The sequence below is a fragment of the Babylonia areolata genome, chromosome 10 (genome assembly GCF_041734735.1).
Source record: "Babylonia areolata isolate BAREFJ2019XMU chromosome 10, ASM4173473v1, whole genome shotgun sequence".
In the NCBI taxonomy this organism is placed as follows: Eukaryota; Metazoa; Mollusca; class Gastropoda; order Neogastropoda; family Buccinidae; genus Babylonia; species Babylonia areolata.
In genome coordinates, this window is record NC_134885.1 from 44,396,044 (window position 1) to 44,419,907 (window position 23,864).

The 23,864-nt window shown below is 49.2% G+C and overlaps 1 protein-coding gene across 1 annotated transcript in view; it reads right to left on the minus strand.

The window, feature by feature from the left end:
• The window catches only part of LOC143286617 (uncharacterized), a 99,300-nt gene extending 77,710 nt beyond the window's left edge, over nt 1-21,590 (minus strand). The window contains exon 1 of the mRNA XM_076594259.1: nt 21,451-21,590. The gene's annotated coding sequence lies outside the window, so the exon portion shown is untranslated. The remainder of the gene's footprint in view (nt 1-21,450) is intronic.
• Between the last annotated feature and the right edge of the window lie 2,274 nt (nt 21,591-23,864).

A 23,864-nucleotide genomic window follows, 5' to 3' on the forward strand; every position in this document is an offset into this window, starting at 1 on the left:
TGACTGCTGTCCTCTGACTGACTGCTGTTCTCTGTCTGACTGCTGTCCTCTGTCTGACTGCTGTCCTCTGTCTGACTGCTGTCCTCTGACTGACTGCTGTTCTCTGTCCTGACTGCTGTTCTCTGACTGACTGCTGTTCTCTGTCTGACTGCTGACTGACTGCTGTCCTCTGTCTGACTGCTGTCCTCTGACTGACTGCTGTCCTCTGACTGACTGCTGTTCTCTGTCTGACTGCTGTTCTCTGACTGACTGCTGTCCTCTGTCTGACTGCTGTCCTCTGTCTGACTGCTGTCCTCTGACTGACTGCTGTTCTCTGTCTGACTGCTGACTGACTGCTGTCCTCTGTCTGACTGCTGTCCTCTGACTGACTGCTGTCCTCTGACTGACTGCTGTCCTCTGACTGACTGCTGACTGACTGCTGTCCTCTGTCTGACTGCTGTTCTCTGACTGACTGCTGTCCTCTGACTGACTGCTGTCCTCTGACTGACTGCTGTCCTCTGTCTGACTGCTGTTCTCTGTCTGACTGCTGTCCTCTGACTGACTGCTGTCCTCTGTCTGACTGCTGTTCTCTGTCTGCTGTCCTCTGTCTGACTGCTGTTCTCTGACTGACTGCTGTCCTCTGACTGACTGCTGTCCTCTGACTGACTGCTGTCCTCTGTCTGACTGCTGTTCTCTGACTGACTGCTGTCCTCTGACTGACTGCTGTCCTCTGACTGACTGCTGTCCTCTGTCTGACTGCTGTTCTCTGTCTGACGGCTGTTCTCTGTCTGACTGCTGTCCTCTGACTGACTGCTGTTCTCTGTCTGACTGCTGTCCCTCTGACTGACTGCTGTCCTCTGACTGACTGCTGTTCTCTGTCTGACTGCTGTTCTCTGACTGACTGCTGTCCTCTGACTGACTGCTGTCCTCTGTCTGACTGCTGTTCTCTGTCTGCTGTCCTCCGTCTGCCGGCTGGTCCTCTGACTGACTGCTGTCCTCTGACTGACTGCTGTTCTCTGTCTGCTGTCCTCTGGCTGTACTGCTGTCCTCTGTCTGACTGCTGTCTCTGACTGACTGCTGTCCCTCTGACTGACTGCTGTTCTCTGTCCTGACTGCTGTTCTCTGTCTGACTGCTGTCCTCTGACTGACTGCTGTCCACTGACTAGACTGCTGTTCTCTGACTGACTGCTGTCCTCTGTCTGACTGCTGACTGACTGCTGTTCTCTGACTGACTGCTGTCCTCTGACTGCTGTTCTCCTGACTGACTGCTGTCCTCTGTCTGACTGCTGACTGACTGCTCTTCTCTGACTGACTGCTGTCCTCTGACTGACTGCTGTCCTCTGACTGACTGCTGTTCTCTGACTGACTGCTGTCCTCTGTCTGACTGCTGACTGACTGCTGTCCTCTGACTGACTGCTGTCCTCTGACTGCTGTCCTCTGACTGACTGCTGTTCTCTGTCTGACTGCTGACTGACTGCTGTCCTCTGACTGACTGCTGTCCTCTGTCTGACTGCTGACTGACTGCTGTCCTCTGTCTGACTGCTGTCCTCTGACTGACTGCTGTCCTCTGTCTGACTGCTGTCCTCTGACTGACTGCTGTCCTCTGACTGACTGCTGTCCTCTGTCTGACTGCTGTCCTCTGTCTGACTGCTGTTCTCTGTCTGACTGCTGACTGACTGCTGTCCTCTGACTGACTGCTGACTGACTGCTGTCCTCTGACTGACTGCTGTTCTCTGTCTGACTGCTGACTGACTGCTGTCCTCTGTCTGACTGCTGACTGACTGCCTGTCCTCTGACTGACTGCTGACTGACTGCTGTTCTCTGACTGACTGCTGTTCGCTGTCCTGACTGCTGACTGACTGCTGTTCTCTGTCTGACTGCTGTCCTCTGTCTGACTGCTGTCCTCTGTCTGACTGCTGTTCTCTGTCTGACTGCTGGTCTCTGTCTGACTGCTGTCCTCTGACTGCTGTTCTCTGTCTGACTGACTGCTGTCCTCTGTCTGACTGCTGTTCTCTGTCTGACTGCTGTTCTCTGTCCTGACTGCTGTCCTCTGACTGCTGTTCTCTGTCTGACTGCTGTTCTCTGTCTGACTGCTGTCCTCTGTCTGACTGCTGTTCTCTGTCTGACTGCTGTCCTCTGTCTGACTGCTGTCCTCTGACTGCTGTTCTCTGTCTGACTGCTGTTCTCTGTCTGACTGCTGTCCTCTGTCTGACTGCTGTCCTCTGACTGCTGTTCTCTGTCTGACTGCTGTTCTCTGACTGACTGCTGTTCTCTGTCTGACTGCTGTCCTCTGTCTGACTGCTGTTCTCTGTCTGACGGCTGTCCTCTGACTGACTGCTGTTCTCTGTTCTGACTGCTGTTCTCTGACTGACTGCTGACTGACTGCTGTTCTCTGTCTGACTGCTGTTCTCTGTCTGCTGTTTCTCTGACTGACTGCTGTTCTCTGTCTGACTGCTGTCCTCTGTCTGACTGCTGTTCTCTGACTGACTGCTGTTCTCTGACTGACTGCTGTTCTCTGTCTGACTGCTGTTCTCTGTCTGACTGACTGCTGTTCTCTGTCTGACTGCTGTCCTCTGACTGACTGCTGTCCTCTGTCTGACTGCTGTCCTCTGTCTGCTGTTCTCTGTCTGACTGCTGTCCTCTGACTGACTGCTGTTCTCTGTCTGACTGCTGTTCTCTGTCTGACTGACTGCTGTTCTCTGTCTGACTGCTGTCCTCTGACTGACTGCTGTCCTCTGTCTGACTGCTGTTCTCTGTCTGACTGCTGTTGACTGCTGTTCTCTGTCTGACTGCTGTCCTCTGTCTGACTGCTGTCCTCTGTCTGCTGTTCTCTGTCTGACTGCTGTTCTCTGTCTGCTGTTCTCTGTCTGACTGCTGTCCTCTGTCTGCTGTTCTCTGTCTGACTGCTGTCCTCTGTCTGACTGCTGTCCTCTGTCTGCTGTTCTCTGTCTGACTGCTGTCCTCTGTCTGAGCTGCTGTCCTCTGTCTGCTGTTCTCTGTCTGACTGCTGTTCTCTGTCTGACTGCTGTCCTCTGTCTGACTGCTGTCCTCTGTCTGCTGTTCTCTGTCTGACTGCTGTTCTCTGTCTGACTGCTGTCCTCTGTCTGACTGCTGTCCTCTGTCTGCTGTTCTCTGTCTGACTGCTGTCCTCTGTCTGCTGTTCTCTGTCTGACTGCTGTCCTCTGTCTGACTGCTGTCCTCTGTCTGCTGTTCTCTGTCTGACTGCTGTTCTCTGTCTGACTGCTGGTTCTCTGTCTGCTGTTCTCTGTCTGCTGTTCTCTGTCTGCTGTTCTCTGTCTGACTGCTGTCCTCTGTCTGGACTGCTGTCTGACTGCTGTCCTCTGACTGCTGTCCTCTGACTGACTGGCTGTTCTCTGTCTGACTGCTGTTCTCTGTCTGCTGTTCTCTGTCTGACTGCTGTCCTCTGTCTGACTGCTGTCTGACTGCTGTCCTCTGTCTGACTGCTGTCCTCTGTCTGATCTGCTGTCCTCTGTCTGACTGCTGTCCTCTGACTGACTGCTGTCCTCTGTCTGACTGCTGTTCTCTGTCTGACTGCTGTCCCTGTCTGGACTGCTGTTCTCTGTCTGACTGACTGCTGTCCTCTGTCTGTCTGCTGTTCTCTGTCTGACTGCTGTCCTCTGTCTGACTGCTGTCTGACTGCTGTCCTCTGTCTGACTGCTGTCCTCTGTCTGACTGCTGTCCTCTGTCTGACTGCTGTTCTCTGTCTGACTGCTGTTCTCTGTCTGACTGCTGTCTGACTGCTGTTCTCTGTCTGACTGCTGTCCTCTGACTGACTGCTGTCCTCTGTCTGACTGCTGTTCTCTGTCTGACTGCTGTCTGACTGCTGTTCTCTGTCTGACTGCTGTCCTCTGACTGACTGCTGTCCTCTGTCTGACTGCTGTTCTCTGTCTGACTGCTGTCTGACTGCTGTTCTCTGTCTGACTGCTGTCCTCTGTCTGACTGCTGTTCTCTGTCTGACTGCTGTCCTCTGACTGACTGCTGTCCTCTGTCTGACTGCTGTTCTCTGTCTGACTGCTGTCTGACTGCTGTTCTCTGTCTGACTGCTGTCCTCTGACTGACTGCTGTCCTCTGTCTGACTGCTGTTCTCTGTCTGACTGCTGTTCTCTGTCTGCTGTTCTCTGTCTGACTGCTGTTCTCTGTCTGACTGCTGTTCTCTGTCTGCTGTTCTCTGTCTGACTGCTGTCCTCTGTCTGACTGCTGTTCTCTGTCTGACTGCTGTCCTCTGTCTGACTGCTGTCTGACTGCTGTTCTCTGTCTGCTGTTCTCTGTCTGACTGCTGTCCTCTGTCTGACTGCTGTTCTCTGTCTGACTGCTGTCCTCTGTCTGACTGCTGTTCTCTGACTGACTGACTGCTGTCCTCTGTCTGACTGCTGTCCTCTGTCTGACTGCTGTCCTCTGTCTGACTGCTGTTCTCTGTCTGACTGCTGTCCTCTGTCTGACTGCTGTTCTCTGTCTGACTGCTGTTCTCTGTCTGCTGTCCTCTGTCTGACTGCTGTTCTCTGACTGACTGCTGTCCTCTGACTGACTGCTGTCCTCTGACTGACTGCTGTCCTCTGTCTGACTGCTGTTCTCTGACTGACTGCTGTCCTCTGACTGACTGCTGTCCTCTGACTGACTGCTGTCCTCTGTCTGACTGCTGTCCTCTGTCTGACTGCTGTCCTCTGTCTGACTGCTGTTCTCTGTCTGTCTGCTGTCCTCTGTCTGACTGCTGTTCTCTGTCTGTCTGCTGTCCTCTGTCTGACTGCTGTTCTCTGTCTGCTGTTCTCTGTCTGACTGCTGTTCTCTGTCCTGACTGCTGTCCTCTGTCTGACTGCTGTTCTCTGTCTGCTGTCCTCTGTCTGACTGCTGTCCTCTGACTGCTGTTCTCTGTCTGACTGCTGTCCTCTGACTGCTGTTCTCTGTCTGACTGCTGTTGACTGCTGTCCTCTGTCTGACTGCTGTTCTCTGTCTGACTGCTGTCCTCTGTCTGACTGCTGTTCTCTGTCTGACTGCTGTCCTCTGACTGACTGCTGTCCTCTGTCTGACTGCTGTCCTCTGTCTGACTGCTGTCCTCTGTCTGACTGACTGCTGTCCTCTGTCTGACTGCTGTCCTCTGTCTGACTGCTGTTCTCTGTCTGACTGCTGTCCTCTGACTGCTGTTCTCTGTCTGACTGCTGTTCTCTGTCTGACTGCTGTTGACTGCTGTCCTCTGTCTGACTGCTGTTCTCTGTCTGACTGCTGTTCTCTGACTGACTGCTGTCCTCTGTCTGACTGCTGTTCTCTGTCTGACTGCTGTCCTCTGTCTGACTGCTGTCCTCTGTCTGACTGCTGTTCTCTGTCTGACTGCTGTCCTCTGTCTGACTGCTGTTGACTGCTGTCCTCTGTCTGACTGCTGTTCTCTGTCTGACTGCTGTTCTCTGACTGACTGCTGTCCTCTGTCTGACTGCTGTTCTCTGTCTGCTGTTCTCTGACTGACTGCTGTTCTCTGTCTGACTGCTGTTCTCTGTCTGACTGCTGTTCTCTGTCTGCTGTTCTCTGACTGACTGCTGTTCTCTGTCTGACTGCTGTTCTCTGTCTGACTGCTGTTCTCTGTCTGCTGTTCTCTGACTGACTGCTGTTCTCTGTCTGACTGCTGTTCTCTGTCTGCTGTTCTCGGACTGACTGCTGTTCTCTGTCTGACTGCTGTTCTCTGTCTGACTGCTGTTCTCTGTCTGCTGTTCTCTGACTGACTGCTGTCCTCTGTCTGACTGCTGTTCTCTGTCTGACTGCTGTTCTCTGTCTGACTGCTGTTCTCTGTCTGCTGTTCTCTGACTGACTGCTGTTCTCTGTCTGACTGCTGTTCTCTGTCTGACTGCTGTTCTCTGTCTGCTGTTCTCTGACTGACTGCTGTTCTCTGTCTGACTGCTGTTCTCTGTCTGACTGCTGTTCTCTGTCTGCTGTTCTCTGACTGACTGCTGTTCTCTGACTGACTGCTGTTCTCTGTCTGACTGCTGTTCTCTGTCTGACTGCTGTTCTCTGTCTGCTGTTCTCTGACTGACTGCTGTTCTCTGTCTGACTGCTGTTCTCTGTCTGACTGCTGTTCTCTGTCTGCTGTTCTCTGACTGACTGCTGTCCTCTGTCTGACTGCTGTCCTCTGTCTGACTGCTGTTCTCTGACTGACTGCTGTCCTCTGTCTGACTGCTGTTCTCTGTCTGACTGCTGTTCTCTGTCTGCTGTTCTCTGTCTGACTGCTGTTCTCTGTCTGCTGTTCTCTGTCTGACTGACTGCTGTCCTCTGTCTGACTGCTGTTCTCTGTCTGACTGCTGTTGACTGCTGTCCTCTGTCTGACTGCTGTTCTCTGTCTGACTGCTGTTCTCTGTCTGACTGCTGTCCTCTGTCTGACTGCTGTTCTCTGTCTGACTGCTGTTGACTGCTGTCCTCTGTCTGACTGCTGTTCTCTGTCTGCTGTTCTCTGTCTGACTGCTGTCCTCTGACTGACTGACTGCTGTCTTCTGTCTGACTGCTGTTCTCTGACTGACTGCTGTCCTCTGTCTGACTGCTGTCCTCTGACTGACTGCTGTTCTCTGTCTGACTGCTGTTGACTGCTGTCCTCTGTCTGACTGCTGTTGACTGCTGTTCTCTGACTGACTGCTGTCCTCTGTCTGACTGACTGCTGTCTTCTGTCTGACTGCTGTTCTCTGACTGACTGCTGTCCTCTGTCTGACTGCTGTCCTCTGACTGACTGCTGTTCTCTGACTGACTGCTGTTCTCTGTCTGACTGCTGTTCTCTGTCTGACTGCTGTCCTCTGTCTGACTGCTGTTCTCTGACTGACTGCTGTTCTCTGTCTGACTGCTGTCCTCTGACTGACTGCTGTCCTCTGTCTGACTGCTGTCCTCTGACTGACTGCTGTCCTCTGACTGACTGCTGTCCTCTGACTGACTGCTGTCCTCTGACTGACTGCTGTCCTCTGACTGACTGCTGTCCTCTGACTGAATCTTTCCCCGTGTCCTTTCTCTATCACCCACCTTCTGTTTCTGTCCTCTGACCCCCCGCCCTCCCCCTGCTCCCCCCCCCACCCCATTCTTTATTCACCAACATGCTGTTGCCACTCTCCCTCTATTTACAAACATGTGATGCCGCAAATGCATGCTGGCTAAATTATGTTTTATTTGTGAGTGTGGGGGGTGGGGCGGGGGTGCAGGGCGTGTGTGTGTGTGTGTGTGTGTGTGTGTGTGTGTGTGTGTGTGTGTGTGTGTGTGTGTGTGTGTGTGTGTGTGTGTGTCCGGCAAGAAGAATTGTGGGTTTGGAAGAATGAGAGAGAGAGGAGAGGGAGATAAGAGGCAGTGGGCTGGTTTTGTTTTTTGTTGTTCTTCTTCGCTCTCTCTCTCTCTCTCTCTCTCTCTCTCTCTCTCTCTCTCTCTCTCTCTCTCTCTCTCTCTTTCAGGAAAAGAATAGTCAACTGACTGTCAGAAATGAGCATGCATTATTTCACAGTTCTTAAAACGTCTCCCTCGGTAAAAACGGAACTGCTACTTTGAACATTATGCTAATGCCTTTCTCATTCCAGAAAAAGAAAGGGCGGGAGGAGACGAATGAGGAAGAGGGGAAGAAAAGGGCGTAGGACAGAATGCAAGAAAAATAATGAGAATAAAACAAATAGATGGAATGACGGATGAATGGACTGGTGGATAGATAGACAGATAGACGGATGGACGGACGGAAAGAAATATACATAAACAACGAAAGAACGAAACAGAAAGGCGACAACAAAGAAATAATTTGTTTTTTTAATGAAAAAGAAAGAAACGATATCGAGAAAGTAACACCATAATCGAAGAAATATGCATATGTATATGTGTGTGTAACACACACACACACACACACACACACACACACACACACACACACACACTGCTCCAGAAAAAAAATGGTTATTTCTTTCCATACTATTTACAGTATGACTGGTGGGACCGAAGTATTGGGTTTGGGCAGACGGTATTGATTACATCGTTGAAATGGCTGTCACATACATTTCTTCAATGAAAGGGGGAAAGAAATTGTGATTTGTGACAGAAAATCCATTGTTTGAACTCCCCTTGTTCGTGCTAAGAGGGGGCGAGTTAGAGTGAGCAGAACCAGAATCATATTCCTTGGAAATGGAAACCAGAAATGAAGGTGTACAGATACACCAACAAGGGGAAACCGGACTAAAATAAATGTACGATGTGTGAATCATAATGTGACGTCTGCTTTGAAACATTCCTATGTGATTCGTGCTGGACTTTTTGAGGATGATAGTCACACACGTGAGTGACTGTGTGGGTATTATCACGTATTAATTCACAGTTCATATCATTCAGTAAGCTTCATTTACATTATTGATTTCTAGGGTACTTTATATGCTGATGTTCATTGAGAAGAAGAGGGGGAGGAGGAAGAACAACAACAAGAAATAGAAGAGCAAGAAGAACAACAATAGAACAACAAAAAAGAACAATAATAATAAGATGGATTATCATCATCATCATCATCATCATCATCATCGTCATCATCATCATCATCATCATCATTATCGTCATTATATTCATGATAACAGAGCTGAAACAAATCAGCGCTTTCAAGCACCGACACAGCTGCAGTTAGAAGGAGAAAAAACACTGATGAATACATGTACATAGACAGCTGGAGACAGTGCAGTCTCGAAGAGAGGAAAAGTCAGGTGTGAAGAGGCCAGGCTTGAAAGAGTTGAACCCCCGTAAACGGAGTACGGCTGCCTACATGGCGGAGTTAAAACTGTCATACTCGTAAAAGCCCACTCGTGTACATACGAGTGAACGTGGGAGTTGCAGCCCACGAACGAAGAAGAAGAAGAAGGAGCTGAGAGAAGAGATCTGACGAAGTGACAGAGGGAGCTCATGGCAAGCATTAGGTCCAGGGACAGAGAAGGAATCTAGGAGTGTGGGAACAGACTGGATCTGAAGCTGAGCACAAGAGAGAGAGGGGTGGGGTGGATGGGGAGGAGGTGGTCACGGAGACAGGACGGGACAGAGTTGTTCATATAATTATTCACAGCATAGATCTTGTTCTGTAGTCTGTGTGAGACAGGGAACCAATGAAGAGATTGCAAGAGAGCAGTGCTCAGATCTTTTCTTCCTGAGGACAATTCGAGTGGTAGACTTTTGCATGCGCTGAAGGAGGTGAATGCATGAGGCAGGCAAACCAGACAAGAGTAACAGTCGTTGAGGCGACATGGAATGGGAGAAATGACCAGTTTAGATGATGCATCGGTGAACAAGTGTTTCGGAATCTCGGTGATGCGCCGTCATTGACTTAGCAAGGATGGCAGGTCTGTACAAGTGGTTTGGGGTTGTGGGGGGTTTGTTTGTTTATTGTTTGTTGTTGTGGGGTTTTTTTTGTTGTTGTTCTTTTTTCGCATGGACAATGTGTTGTCTTAGACAACGCCAAGGTTCTTGACTGAACGGTAAAGAAGAATGTGTGTGTGTGTGTGTGTGTGTGTGTGTGTGTGTGTGTGTGTGTGTGTGTGTGTGTGTACGTGAGAGAGAGACAGAGACAGAGACAGGGGGAGAGTGAAGGAGGCCAGCACTGTGTTATGTCCACACCTTTCGGATGTCACAGGTTGAGGGAGGGGGTGGGGACGGACGGTTAGAGGAAAATGAAACGCACGGCTCAGTGCGGTCTATAATCACATCTACCGAACCGAGCGGACAGCCCACTTTGTGGCATGCCGGAAACAGAACAACTGACGAGTGTCCATGAAGCGGTGAGGCAGAGTGAATCAACCGCTGGACATCTGATCCGGTGGTCACCAGAAACCAGGACCCCGGGCTCCGTTTCGGCATTGTCACAAGAGCGACCGGATAGATTTGCCTTGTGTGAACTGTGTGTGCTGTTTCTGTTAGGTGTGGCGCTGTGTAGTTGGTGATGTTAGGTGTGGCGCTGTGTAGTTGGTGATGTTAGGTGTGGCGCTGTGTAGTTGGTGACTGCGACTTTTTGGAGGGTGAGAATGTGTATGTATGATGTAGGGATGTGTGGGCCGGGCTGTGGTGGTGACACGGTGTTAGCGGACTGAGCGGTCTTCGCTTCACGTTCTATTACACGGTGTTAGCGGACTGAGCGGTCTTCGCTTCACGTTCTATTACACGGTGTTAGCGGACTGAGCGGTCTTCGCTTCACGTTCTATTACACGGTGTTAGCGGACTGAGCGGTCTTCGCTTCACTTTCTATTTCCTCATATTTCCTTTACTCGGTCCTTTTTCTTTTAAATTTTCTCTGTTATGTTCGTAGTCTTAGGTTATTGTCTCGTGTTGTTTACTGTATCGGTAAAGTTTCATTTCTTTTGTTAATTATGCCTCGAAGTGTTTATTATTTTGTGTGAATCCCACGGTAGTGCTTTGTCATCACTCTTCTTTACCCACGTTGGGTGTGACAGGTGTGGTGCTGTGTCCCTTCTTTACCCACAGTGGGTGTGACAGGTGTGGTGCTGTGTCCCTTCTTTACCCACGTTAGGTGTGACAGGTGTGGTGCTGTGTCCCTTCTTTACCCACAGTGGGTGTGACAGGTGTGGTGCTGTGTCCCTTCTTTACCCACAGTGGGTGTGACAGGTGTGGTGCTGTGTCCCTTCTTTACTCACGTTAGGTGTGACAGGTGTGGTGCTGTGTCCCTTCTTTACCCACTTTAGGTGTGTGACAGGTGTGGTGCTGTGTCCCTTCTTTACCCACAGTGTGTGTGACAGGTGTGGTGCTGTGTCCCTTCTTTACCCACGTTAGGTGTGTGACAGGTGTGGTGCTGTGTCCCTTCTTTACCCACGTTAGGTGTGTGACAGGTGTGGTGCTGTGTCCCTTCTTTACCCACTTTAGGTGTGTGACAGGTGTGGTGCTGTGTCCCTTCTTTACCCACAGTGTGTGTGACAGGTGTGGTGCTGTGTCCCTTCTTTACCCACAGTGTGTGTGACAGGTGTGGTGCTGTGTCCCTTCTTTACCCACAGTGTGTGTGACAGGTGTGGTGCTGTGTCCCTTCTTTACCCACACTGGGTGTGACAGGTGTGGTGCTGTGTCCCTTCTTTACCCACACTGGGTGTGACAGGTGTGGTGCTGTGTCCCTTCTTTACCCACAGTGTGTGTGACAGGTGTGGTGCTGTGTCCCTTCTTTACCCACATTGGGTGTGACAGGTGTGGTGCTGTGTCCCTTCTTTACCCACAGTATGTGTGACAGGTGTGGTGCTGTGTCCCTTCTTTACCCACAGTGTGTGTGACAGGTGTGGTGCTGTGTCCCTTCTTTACCCACAGTGTGTGTGACAGGTGTGGTGCTGTGTCCCTTCTTTACCCACGTTAGGTGTGTGACAGGTGTGGTGCTGTGTCCCTTCTTTACCCACGTTAGGTGTGTGACAGGTGTGGTGCTGTGTCCCTTCTTTACCCACAGTGTGTGTGACAGGTGTGGTGCTGTGTCCCTTCTTTACCCACAGTGTGTGTGACAGGTGTGGTGCTGTGTCCCTTCTTTACCCACGTTAGGTGTGACAGGTGTGGTGCTGTGTCCCTTCTTTACCCACAGTGTGTGTGACAGGTGTGGTGCTGTGTCCCTTCTTTACCCACGTTAGGTGTGTGACAGGTGTGGTGCTGTGTCCCTTCTTTACCCACGTTAGGTGTGTGACAGGTGTGGTGCTGTGTCCCTTCTTTACCCACAGTGTGTGTGACAGGTGTGGTGCTGTGTCCCTTCTTTACCCACACTGGGTGTGACAGGTGTGGTGCTGTGTCCCTTCTTTACCCACAGTGTGTGTGACAGGTGTGGTGCTGTGTCCCTTCTTTACCCACGTTAGGTGTGACAGGTGTGGTGCTGTGTCCCTTCTTTACCCACAGTGTGTGTGACAGGTGTGGTGCTGTGTCCCTTCTTTACCCACGTTAGGTGTGACAGGTGTGGTGCTGTGTCCCTTCTTTACCCACAGTGTGTGTGACAGGTGTGGTGCTGTGTCCCTTCTTTACCCACACTGGGTGTGACAGGTGTGGTGCTGTGTCCCTTCTTTACCCACGTTGGGTGTGAGAGGTGTGGTGCTGTGTCCCTTCTTTACCCACACTGTGTGTGACAGGTGTGGTGCTGTGTCCCTTCTTTACCCACGTTAGGTGTGACAGGTGTGGTGCTGTGTCCCTTCTTTACCCACGTTGGGTGTGACAGGTGTGGTGCTGTGTCCCTTCTTTACCCACATTGGGTGTGACAGGTGTGGTGCTGTGTCCCTTCTTTACCCACATTGGGTGTGACAGGTGTGGTGCTGTGTCCCTTCTTTACCCACGTTAGGTGTGACAGGTGTGGTGCTGTGTCCCTTCTTTACCCACAGTGTGTGTGACAGGTGTGGTGCTGTGTCCCTTCTTTACCCACATTGGGTGTGACAGGTGTGGTGCTGTGTCCCTTCTTTACCCACGTTAGGTGTGACAGGTGTGGTGCTGTGTCCCTTCTTTACCCACAGTGTGTGTGACAGGTGTGGTGCTGTGTCCCTTCTTTACCCACATTGGGTGTGACAGGTGTGGTGCTGTGTCCCTTCTTTACCCACGTTAGGTGTGACAGGTGTGGTGCTGTGTCCCTTCTTTACCCACGTTAGGTGTGACAGGTGTGGTGCTGTGTCCCTTCTTTACCCACGTTAGGTGTGACAGGTGTGGTGCTGTGTCCCTTCTTTACCCACACTGTGTGTGACAGGTGTGGTGCTGTGTCCCTTCTTTACCCACGTTGGGTGTGACAGGTGTGGTGCTGTGTCCCTTCTTTACCCACGTTGGGTGTGACAGGTGTGGTGCTGTGTCCCTTCTTTACCCACGTTAGGTGTGACAGGTGTGGTGCTGTGTCCCTTCTTTACCCACAGTGTGTGTGACAGGTGTGGTGCTGTGTCCCTTCTTTACCCACGTTAGGTGTGACAGGTGTGGTGCTGTGTCCCTTCTTTACCCACGTTGGGTGTGTGACAGTTGTGGTGCTGTGTCCCTTCTTTCCCACGTTGGGTGTGTGACAGGTGTGGTGCTGTGTCCCTTCTTTACCCACGTTGGGTGTGACAGGTGTGCTGCTGTGTCCCTTCTTTACCCACGTTGGGTGTGACAGGTGTGGTGCTGTGTCCCTTCTTTACCCACGTTGGGTGTGACAGGTGTGGTGCTGTGTCCCTTCTTTACCCACACTGTGTGTGACAGGTGTAGTGCTGTGTCCCTTCTTTACCCACGTTAGGTGTGACAGGTGTGGTGCTGTGTCCCTTCTTTACCCACGTTGGGTGTGACAGGTGTGCTGCTGTGTCCCTTCTTTACCCACATTGGGTGTGACAGGTGTGGTGCTGTGTCCCTTCTTTACCCACGTTAGGTGTGACAGGTGTGGTGCTGTGTCCCTTCTTTACCCACAGTGTGTGTGACAGGTGTGGTGCTGTGTCCCTTCTTTACCCACATTGGGTGTGACAGGTGTGGTGCTGTGTCCCTTCTTTACCCACGTTAGGTGTGACAGGTGTGGTGCTGTGTCCCTTCTTTACCCATTTAGGTGTGTGACAGGTGTGGTGCTGTGTCCCTTCTTTACCCACAGTGTGTGTGACAGGTGTGGTGCTGTGTCCCTTCTTTACCCACGTTAGGTGTGTGACAGGTGTGGTGCTGTGTCCCTTCTTTACCCACAGTGTGTGTGACAGGTGTGGTGCTGTGTCCCTTCTTTACCCACACTGTGTGTGACAGGTGTGGTGCTGTGTCCCTTCTTTACCCACGTTAGGTGTGACAGGTGTGGTGCTGTGTCCCTTCTTTACCCACGTTGGGTGTGACAGGTGTGGTGCTGTGTCCCTTCTTTACCCACATTGGGTGTGACAGGTGTGGTGCTGTGTCCCTTCTTTACCCACATTGGGTGTGACAGGTGTGGTGCTGTGTCCCTTCTTTACCCACGTTAGGTGTGACAGGTGTGGTGCTGTGTCCCTTCTTTACCCACAGTGTGTGTGACAGGTGTGGTGCTGTGTCCCTTCTTTACCCACATTGGGTGTGACAGGTGTGGTGCTGTGTCCCTTCTTTACCCACGTTAGGTGTGACAGGTGTGGTGCTGTGTCCCTTCTTTACCCACACTGTGTGTGACAGGTGTGGTGCTGTGTCCCTTCTTTACCCACGTTGGGTGTGACAGGTGTGGTGCTGTGTCCCTTCTTTACCCACGTTGGGTGTGACAGGTGTGGTGCTGTGTCCCTTCTTTACCCACGTTAGGTGTGACAGGTGTGGTGCTGTGTCCCTTCTTTACCCACAGTGTGTGTGACAGGTGTGGTGCTGTGTCCCTTCTTTACCCACGTTAGGTGTGACAGGTGTGGTGCTGTGTCCCTTCTTTACCCACGTTGGGTGTGTGACAGTTGTGGTGCTGTGTCCCTTCTTTCCCACGTTGGGTGTGTGACAGGTGTGGTGCTGTGTCCCTTCTTTACCCACGTTGGGTGTGACAGGTGTGCTGCTGTGTCCCTTCTTTACCCACGTTGGGTGTGACAGGTGTGGTGCTGTGTCCCTTCTTTACCCACGTTGGGTGTGACAGGTGTGGTGCTGTGTCCCTTCTTTACCCACACTGTGTGTGACAGGTGTGGTGCTGTGTCCCTTCTTTACCCACGTTAGGTGTGACAGGTGTGGTGCTGTGTCCCTTCTTTACCCACGTTGGGTGTGACAGGTGTGCTGCTGTGTCCCTTCTTTACCCACATTGGGTGTGACAGGTGTGGTGCTGTGTCCCTTCTTTACCCACGTTAGGTGTGACAGGTGTGGTGCTGTGTCCCTTCTTTACCCACAGTGTGTGTGACAGGTGTGGTGCTGTGTCCCTTCTTTACCCACATTGGGTGTGACAGGTGTGGTGCTGTGTCCCTTCTTTACCCACGTTAGGTGTGACAGGTGTGGTGCTGTGTCCCTTCTTTACCCACACTGTGTGTGACAGGTGTGGTGCTGTGTCCCTTCTTTACCCACGTTGGGTGTGACAGGTGTGGTGCTGTGTCCCTTCTTTACCCACGTTGGGTGTGACAGGTGTGGTGCTGTGTCCCTTCTTTACCCACGTTGGGTGTGACAGGTGTGGTGCTGTGTCCCTTCTTTACCCACGTTGGGTGTGACAGGTGTGGTGCTGTGTCCCTTCTTTACCCACGTTGGGTGTGACAGGTGTGGTGCTGTGCCCCTTCTTTACCCACTTTAGGTGTGTGACAGGTGTGGTGCTGTGTCCCTTCTTTACCCACGTTAGGTGTGACAGGTGTGGTGCTGTGTCCCTTCTTTACCCACACTGGGTGTGACAGGTGTGGTGCTGTGTCCCTTCTTTACCCACGTTAGGTGTGACAGGTGTGGTGCTGTGTCCCTTCTTTACCCACGTTAGGTGTGTCAGGTGTGGTGCTGTGTCCCTTCTTTACCCACACTGGGTGTGACAGGTGTGGTGCTGTGTCCCTTCTTTACCCACGTTAGGTGTGACAGGTGTGGTACTGTGTCCCAGGAAAGGCCCTTCACTCCCAGTGTTCTCACTCCATCCAGGTGTAAACAGGTATCTGACCGGTTTGGGAGAAGGTTAACTGGGAACGGGCGCAAAAGCCGAATGGTTAAAGCGTTGGACTTTCAATCTGAGAGTCCCGGGTTCGAATCTCGGTGACGGCGCTTGGTGGGTGAAGGGTGAAGATTTTTGTGATCTCCCAGGTCAACATAATTATGTGTAGACCTGTTAGTGCCTGAACCGCCTTCGTGTGTATACGCACGCAGAATATCAAATACGCACGTTGAAGATACTGTAATCCATGTCCGCGTTCGGTATGTTATGGAAATAAGAATATACCCAGCATGCACACCCCCGAAAAAGACGGAGAAAAGCTGCCTACATGACAGGGTAAAAACGGTCATACACGTAAAATGTTACATGTCTGTCTGAGTGTGTATATGTGTGCCTGAAATCTGACTGACTGACACAGGAAACGAATGATGAGCGCTCAGTGGCAGCCATCAGTCAGCTCTACCCAGGTAGGCAGCCTGTTGTGCAAAGGACTCTGTTTTTGTAAAGCGCTTACAGCTTGGTCTCCGACCGAGGATAGGTGCTATGTAAGTATCCATATCAATCAATCAGAAGGAGAGGAATGGGCCCCGCCTTACGTTTTCCAGACCTGGACACAGTGGGTATGAGTTCCCTGCTCCGAGTCAGCTTTCCGGAGAGACCTTTCTAGCTGTTTTCTTTTCAACACTCAAAGAATTGAGCCACTGCATTTCGTTTCACTGGCATTTTCGAAACTCCATCTGAATACCGTGGGTTTTTGGCAGCGGGGGATTGTTGATGTGTTTGCTTTAGACCCAGTCCATTCTTTTCGATTCGGTTAGTTTTTGTTTTTGTCAGGGGAGAACAGGAGATTTTTCTTAAAAAATTACAATCAATCCTACATTCTTTATCCTCAGCGCACCCCCCGTCCCCCAATAGAAATAATAGACTAATAAATAAGATGAAAGAGATGGAGTGAGAGAGAGAGAGAGAGAAGGGGAGAGGGAAAGAGAGACAAACGGACAGACAGACAGACAGGCAGAGACAGAGAGCCAGATATACCGACAGACGCAGAGACAGAGAGAGATAGAAAGAAACAAGCAGACAGAAGAGAGAGAGGGAGAGAGAGAGAGAGTGAGAGAGAGAGAAACGATACGATACGATACGATACAATACGATACGAATAGTTTTTCAATAGGGTAGTGAAGTAAGCATATCTGTCTATCCGTCTATCTATCTATCTATCTGTTTATGTGTGTGCTTACTCCTTTATCCTCGTAAAATAAAATTTCGTTCGTTCGTTCGTTCGTTCTGTCTGTCTGTCTATTTATCTACCTATTTACCAACATATCTACACACACACACACACACACACACACGCACACACACACACACACACACACATATTTATATATATATATATATATAGATAGATAGATAGATAGATAGATATATGACGTTAATGACATTGAAGCATAATCAGTACATTTTAAGACAATTACTGCCTGCTGAATCCCAAAGCGCAGACACGTGGTCAATACTGGATTGAATGTGTGGATAAAATAATGTTTTTGTTGCATGTATCGTGAGGAAATGTTTCTTTTTTATCAACTGATATAACTTCGAAGCAACGTTTTTGGTTACTCTTTCAATGTGTTTTGATCAAGACAACTTCCTCTTCCACAGAGAGAGAGAGGAGGGAGGGAGGGAGAGAGAGAGTGTGTGAGAGGGTGGGAGGGGTGACAGGAAGAGAGAGAGGGGAGGGATGGAGAGGAAGAGAGGAGGGAGGGGGGGGGGGGGTAGGGTGCAAAGTGCTGCAAGCCACCACGTTTGGCTCATCACTCAACAGCTGCGACACAGAGGTCAGTGGTCTCCACACAGGATGTGCAGCCGCTAAGCCCCTTCGTCCTGCATCACGATTCAGGGCCATGTGATGTTGGTCTGGGTCATATGGAGTGGAACCATCAAGACGAATGATTTGTTTTTCTGTTGAATATTCATTAGTCTAGTTCTTAGTGCTGCAGCCTTGGGGGCTAGTTTCCATTTGGGGACCATTTCCAGCGCCGACTGTCCTAAGATGATCCTGGTCGGGAGAGTGGGGTTGTAACTTGACACTCTCCGCTATAATCAAATTCCAGCCCATACAGTCAGGACAACAGTTACTTGCTCTGCTGTTCCGATGGTCATAGTGGGACAAGACTGACTGTTATAAGTGCATACAGATCATGCATCACCCGTTTCATCTGCTGAGATCTCTACATCACCCTTTCATCTGCTGAGATCTCTACATCACCCTTTCATCTGCTGAGATCTCATGACCTTTAACCCTTGACTGCTGACCCTTGGTGAAAAGAGAGCAGTGTGTCTGCATGAACCACAAGTACAATGACCATGATGTTACACTGTGAAGTGCTGTACAATGACCATGATGTTACACTGTGAAGTGCTGTACAATGACCATGATGTTACACTGTGAAGTGCTGTACAATGACCATGATGTTTCACTGTGAAGTGCTGTACAATGACCATGATGTTACACTGTGAAGTGTTGTACAATGACCATGATGTTTCACTGTGAAGTGCTGAAGTCGGCTTTACTGCTCACAGACAGTGTGATCCCAACAGGACAACGTCCAGATGGAGAATGGTCAGACAGTGTGATCCCAACAGGACAACGTCCAGATGGGAAATGGTCAGACAGTGTGATCCCAACAGGACAACGTCCAGATGGAGAATGGTCAGACAGTGTGATCCCAACAGGACAACGTCCAGATGGAGAATGGTCAGACAGTGTGATCCCAACAGGACAACGTCCAGATGGAGAATGGTCAGACAGTGTGATCCCAACAGGACAACGTCCAGATGGAGAATGGTCAGGCAATGTGATCCCAAGAGGACAACGTCCAGATGGAGAATGGTCAGGCAGTGTGATCCCAAGAGGACAACGTCCAGATGGAGAATGTTCAGGCAGTGTGATCCCAACAGGACAACGTCCAGATGGAGAATGGTCAGTGTGATCCCAACAGGACAACGTCCAGATGGAGAATGGTCAGTGTGATCCCAACAGGACAACGTCCAAATGGAGAATGGTCAGTGTGATCCCAACAGGACAACGTCCAGATGGGGAATGGTCAGCTGAGGTGACAGCTCTCCACTGACAAGCATAGTGGTCAGCAACAGTGAAGGGGTTAATTGGGCAGATTGCATCATGTGCATTCTTCAGTGTGGGTTGAACACAAACATTCTAACCATAATCATCATTACAACATCAACAACAACAATATTAATAACAGCAGCAACAACAACAACAATTATTATTATTATTATTATTATTATCATCATCATCATCATTATAGTACATTCCGATCAGTGGATTAAGTTGGTGTTCTGATGCAGAGCACATTGCACTGAATTTTCAAGTTGACTCGTGCAAATTAAACACGAGAGAAAATAGATAAATGACTAACAAAATAAAACAAAATGAAACAAGCTTGAATCAGATTAATTAAGTAGTAACATAAGTTTATTCAAGTTAAGATAAATTAGATTGATTCATTCAGAGAAAAATACGTGAATAAATAAATGAAACAAACTTAATAATAATAATAATAATAATAATGTACATTTACATAGCGCCCTTATTCTCTAAGAGCTCAGGGCGCTTTACATGAAAGAAAAATATTACAAGTTACATAAAACATTCATGACCACTCTCTCAAAAGTGGAAAGCAGAATAGCAGAGACACGCAACTTTGTATTTAATTCTCGCTTCAGTGGGGAGCCAATGTAGAGTGCGGAGGTGAGGAGACTTGTGATCAGTACGTGGGACTCAGAGTCAGACGGGCAGCATTGTTTTGAAGTTTTTTAATTCGCTGAAAAATATGTGGACAGCCTATGAGAAGAGAATTACAGTAGTCAATTCGCGACAGCACAAAAGCAGAAATAAGAGAGTTAATGGCTTCAACAGAAAGGTACTGACGGATAGAGTTGATGAGACGAAGTTCACAATTGACTATGCGTATCAGATTTACTACCTGAGCGTGCATGCTGCGTTGAGGTTTGAGTCAAGAATGACTCCAAGATTCTTGCTGATTTAGAAAACTGAACTGTGGCATCACCAACCACAACAGAGACAGGAAAAGAAGTAGATGTGGACATTCTTGCAGAGGAAATAATCATAGCTTCAGTTTTGTCAAAATTTAACTTTAGTTTGTTGAATGTCATCCAGGATTTAACATCGAGAATACAATCCTGCATTGACAGAATTAGATTGTGTACTTAGTTTGGTTCCGCAGACTTTTGTAGCTGAGTATCATCAGCAAAAGTGTGGTGAAGAACAGAATGGCCAGAAATGACATCAGAAACAGGAGCAGTGTACAGAACGAACAGAACGGGGCCCAGGACACAGCCTTGTGGCACACCATAGGAGATCAGGGTTGGATCTGACTTAAGGTTACTAATAGAGACAATCTGAAAGCGGTTGGATAGGTATTAAGAAAACCAACTCCCAAAAACATGTTCAAGTCTGGAAAGGATCGAGCAAAATTAACACAGACAGTTTACCTTCATCAGCAGACAGTAACAGGTCATTAACTACTTTCAACAAAGCAGTTTCAGCGCTATGGGCAGATCTATATGCTGACTGAAAAGAAGAGAACAGGCTGTTTAATACTAAATGGTCTGAAAATTGGGAGAGAATTTTTTTCAATAATTTTGGACACAAAAGCAAGGTTGGATACAGGGCGAAAACTTTTGAGGTCATTGTGATCCAGAGAGGCTTTCTTTAGCAGGGGCTTAACAAGTGCAGTTTTGTATACATCTGGGAAGACACCAGAAATTAAAAAATCATTTATAATGTTTGTAAGTGCAGGCAAAACAACACCCAAACACTCATACAGTAGTGGTGTGGGAAGGGGGTCCAGGTCACATGTTTTTGGAGCAGACTTTTTCAACACACTGAGTACATCTGTCTCTGAAACAGGTGTGAAAGCAACAAAAGGAACACCTTGAAATTCTTTTCCCAAGGGATGTGACAAGTGACTGTGAATCCAGTTTTTTCCTGAGGTTAACATTTTTTTCAGCAGAAAAAATCTGCAAAGACACTGGGCAGTAATGAAAATGGATAGATAGAAGGAAGCAAAGAAGATTTTGTTCTGCCACAAAGCTTATTTGTAATGCAATATAGTTCTTTGCTTGATTTAACTGGAGATCTCGGTGCCGAAAAACAGTTTTTGCTTCGTGCACAAGAAAGGTGAAGTTCTTGGCTTTCTGGTAGATTTGTTTGGAGACAGTTAAACCAGATATCTTCCACTGTGCTTCCGCATATCGCCTCTCTCTTCGCTGCTAGCTTAAATCGAATTGATTGAATAACTTGAGTAACAAAATGAAATGGAACTGAATGAATGAAATAAACGAAATATGATAAAACAAACTGAGTTAAGCATTTCTTAAATAGCATGGAATAAAGCAAAACAAAATAAGATGAAACAAAATGACAAACAGAAATGAAATAAAACGAAACAAAGTGCAATAAAATGAAGTAAGAAAACAAAGACAAAACACGATGAGAAACAAATTCTTTAGGGGGAGAGAGTGTGAGAGAGGGAGGGGAGAGAGAGAGGGGAGGGGTGGAGAAAGAGAGAGACAGAGGGATGGAGGGAGGTAGAAACAGAGAAACTGAAACAGAGAGATAGAGAAAGAGAGACGAAAACACACACACACACACAGAGGGGGGTGGCGGGGGGGCAGAGAGAGAGAGATGGACACAGAGATATACAGAGAGAATGAGAGACGGACAGAGAGAGGGGGGGGGGGCGAGGGGGGGGGACAGAGAGAGAGAGAGAGAGAAACAGAGATACAGACAGACAGAAACAGAGAGACAGACAGACAGACAGATGGAAACAGAGAGAGAGAGAGACGGAAACAGAGAGAGAGAGAGACGGAAACAGAGAGAGACAGAGACAGAGAACAGAAACAAACAAACGAAAAATAACAACAAACAAGAACACGCTTCCTCGCAAACTCACCGGACAGAACTGCTGACAGCACAGGACACTGTTTTCTTCCCGTCACACAACGTGGCGTCGCTCCTTCCTTCTTCCCTTTGTTGCCAAGACCTTGACCAACCAACCAGTCACACAAATCTCCTTCTCCTTCTTCTCCTATCTCTCCTTCTCCTTCTTCTCCTATCTGCTTACTTGCTGACTTCGCCGCCCGCGCTGGTGGTGAGTGTGCTTGGTGTCGTCGCCGCTTTGGGCTGTTGGACCCAGCACTCCAGGTTGGTTCGTTGGTACCAAGTTCGTTATTCTTTCAATTTGTTTCTCTTCTTTTTCCTTCTTCTTCTTTTTCTGTAGGAGGTTACTAGGACTCGCTGCTCCTTTTGCTACAGGTAAGTGTGTCTGCTTGGCCTGGGAGCTGCTGGCCTGGGAGAGGTCAGGTAAGAAATGGACGAGAGTGGCGAGGGCAGGCTCTTTTATACACACGTGCAGCCACCGGACACGCGTCACTCCCGCTTCACCCCACACACCCACACTGACCCTCCTCCCCCCACCCTCTCCTCTCGGTGCCAGACAACCCTGCCACAGGACAGGACACACCTCCTGCAAGACTCATGGTGGTGGTGATGGTGGTATGGTGGTGGTGGTGGTGGTATGGTGGTGGTGGTGGTGGTATGGTGAAGGTAGTGGTGGTGGTGGTGGTGGTGGTGGTGGTTGTTGGTGGTGGTTGTGGTGGTGTGGTGGTGGTGGTGGTTGTATGGTGGTGGTTGTGGTGGTGTGGTGGTGGTGATGGTGGTATGGTGGTGGTGGTGGTGGTACGGTGGTGGTGGTGGTGGTATGGTGGTGGTGATGGTGGTATGGTGAAGGTAGTGGTGGTGGTGGTGGTATGGTGGTGGTGGTGGTGGTATGGTGGTGGTGGTGATGGTGGTGGTGGTGGTGGTGGTGGTGAAGGTGGTGGTGGTTGTATGGTGAAGGTGGTGGTGGTGGTGTGGTGGTGGTGATGTTATAGTGGTGGTTGTGGTGGTGTGGTGGTGGTGGTGACGGTGGTGGTGATGGTGGTGGTGGTGGTATGGTGGTGACGGTGGTGGTGATGGTGGTGGTGGTGGTATGGTGGTGACGGTGGTGGTGGTTGTATGGTGAAGGTGGTTGTGGTGGTGTGGTGGTGGTGGTGGTATGGTAGTGGTTGTGGTGGTGTGGTGGTTGTGGTGGTGACGGTGGTGGTGGCGATTGCGATATGTGATGGTGGTGGTGACGGTGAGGGGTGGTGGTGATAATAGAGGTGACGGTGGTGGTGATGTCTGAGGGTGGTGGGTTATGGTGGTGGTGGTGGTGGTGGTGACAGTAGTAGGCTGACACTCGTGGTTCTTTTTGCTGGGTGGGTGAGGTTGGGGTAAGTGGAGGGGTGGGGGTGGGGCACACGGGGGATGGTAGTGGGGGGCGTGGGGGGCCGACAGGATGCAGTGTGGGAGGGGTAAGGGAAGCTGCTCTGTCTCACACGCGCGCAAGAGAACGTCGGAGTGAGTGTCATGGTGTGGGTGGGGGAGGGAGGGGGAGGTGGTTGAGTGGGAAGAGAACACAGGGACAGCTGCAGGGGGGAGGGGGGAGGGAGGGGGAAGGGGTGCAGAAGAATACAGAATAGAGAATACTTTAATATCTCAAAATAGTAATTACTTTGTGGTGTAAAACACATAAACGGTATACAAAATTCACAGTTATTTTATGACTTATATAGAAAAAAACAAACGAACTTGAATATCGACTTAAAGAAAATCCCACACACAATGATCACACTTACAGGAATGCAATAATCACAGTGGACATGCACAAAACTAAAGTTAACTCACAGTAAATCACACACACAATAATCACAGCCATATACGTGTACCAATCACAGTTAAAGGATTAAAAATATCACACTATGATAAAACGCAGTCATTTTTTTAAATTTTTTTTTAAGTGCTATTCAATAGAGGGAAACGCGGGCGCTCGCATCTTCGTTCTTTAGTTTAGCGTCTTTTCACTATCAGTGATATGAGACGTTCTTTAGTGTAGCGTCTTTTCACTATCAGTGATATGAGACGTTCTTTAGTGTAGCGTCTTTTCACTATCAGTGATATGAGACGTTCTTTAGTTTAGCGTCTTTTCACTATCAGTGATATGAGACGTTCTTTAGTGTAGCGTCTTTTCACTATCAGTGATATGAGACGTTCTTTAGTGTAGCGTCTTTTCACTATCAGTGATATGAGACGTTCTTTAGTTTAGCGTCTTTTCACTATCAGTGATATGAGACGTTCTTTAGTGTAGCGTCTTTTCACTATCAGTGATATGAGACGTTCTTTAGTGTAGCGTCTTTTCACTATCAGTGATATGAGACGTTCTTTAGTTTAGCGTCTTTTCACTATCAGTGATATGAGACGTTCTTTAGTGTAGCGTCTTTTCACTAT